The following is a 1,722-nucleotide window of genomic DNA, read 5'->3' on the forward strand; positions in this document are numbered from 1 at the left end:
AGTGTGTGAATAGCTGTTGCTACATATCCAAACATCTATCGCTTTTTTTATTTTTCTTTTTTTTTCTTTTTATTTTCGTAGTAGTAATAATAATAATAATAATAATAATAATAATAATAAGGAACTCACTCAGAAAAACACGCTAAAAATATTTTTTTATAAAGATATTTTTTAATAATTAAAATTTAATACTTATAATCAATTAAATCGTGTTATTTTTGTCAAAATTAGGTTAGACAAATTAATTTGACCGAAAAAAGGTGAATTAAATTTTGAACTGATCTAAATTAATATTATTTTTTATAAAAAATGACTACAATATCTTATTATAAAAAATTACTAAAATACTTCTACTATATATATTAATTTTGAAAATCCTAAATTTTAGTTCTTTATTTTTCTATCGTAGGATTAGGATTTAGAATTTTTAAAATTAATATATATATATATATAAAATAAGAGTATTTTAATTATTTTTTATAATAAGGGTATTGTAGTCATTTTTTATAAAAAAATAATATTAATTTAAACCAGTTAAATATTTGATTCACTATTTTTTCGGTTAAATCAATTTGTCTAGTCTAATTTTGATAAAAATAACATAATTTAATCAATTATATATATTAAATTTTAATTATTAAAAAACATCTTTAAAAAAAGACATTTTATGCGTCTTTATCTGAATGGCTCCCTAATAATAAAGATGAAAACTTAAGTTCAATCGATTTTATGTGAAGTTGATAGTTGAAAGTCGTTAGATGAATTCTCAATTATCAACTTCACGTGAAGTCGACTGCACCTGAGTTTTTACCAATAATAAATGAGATATGCGAAAGGATTATAGAATTTATTGTTTTGATCATTAAAAATAGGTAAAATATGTAATTAAATTATTTGATTAAAAAATTAAATTAATAATTAAATAATAACAAAAATAATAAATTTTAAAAGGTTTTATTTTTATATATAAAAAAAGTATTATTTTAAAATTTTTATTTAAAAAAATTACTAATTTATTTAAATTTAAGCAAATTAGAGAAACTTACTTATCTTAAGCACTATTAGATTTTTTGCCACTACATGCGAAAAATCTCTTTTTTATTTTTAATATTAGAGTAACAATTGTATTTTTTTTAAATTGTGATATATTGTGATATTTTTTAAAAATATGAAATGATTTAATGTATAAATTGGATTGTCTAATTTTTAAGAGGTATAGAATTGGACCGTCCGATTGTTAGGTATACAAAATTTTGGAGTACATCCGATTTGTGTGTACTCCAAAATTTTTTAATTTTTATAAATTAAACAATTCGATTTATGTACACCAAAATTTTTTAATTTTTTCAGCACAAATCGTGGATCCGATTTGTGTATTCCAAACTTTTAAAAATTTTTTAAACACGGATCCATTCATGTATCTTCCATAATTTTAAAAAACACCAAAAATTACTATATTAAAATATAACACTCATTCTACTTTTATATCCAAATTTTTTTTAGCCACAAAAAATAAGTAAGATTATCTTGTTATGCATTTCTGCTAACAATGGCAACAAAATTGGTTAAATTTTGTTTCCATTTTTGCTGCTCATGAAAATTAAACTAAAAATAATTCCCCATCATTATCATTAGCATTATATTATCATACAATATATAGTATTTTAATATTAAAATTATTGACATAATATATTTTAGTACTAATATATATCTCTCTTTTTA

The sequence above is a fragment of the Arachis duranensis genome, chromosome 9 (genome assembly GCF_000817695.3).
Source record: "Arachis duranensis cultivar V14167 chromosome 9, aradu.V14167.gnm2.J7QH, whole genome shotgun sequence".
Taxonomy (NCBI): Eukaryota; Viridiplantae; Streptophyta; class Magnoliopsida; order Fabales; family Fabaceae; genus Arachis; species Arachis duranensis.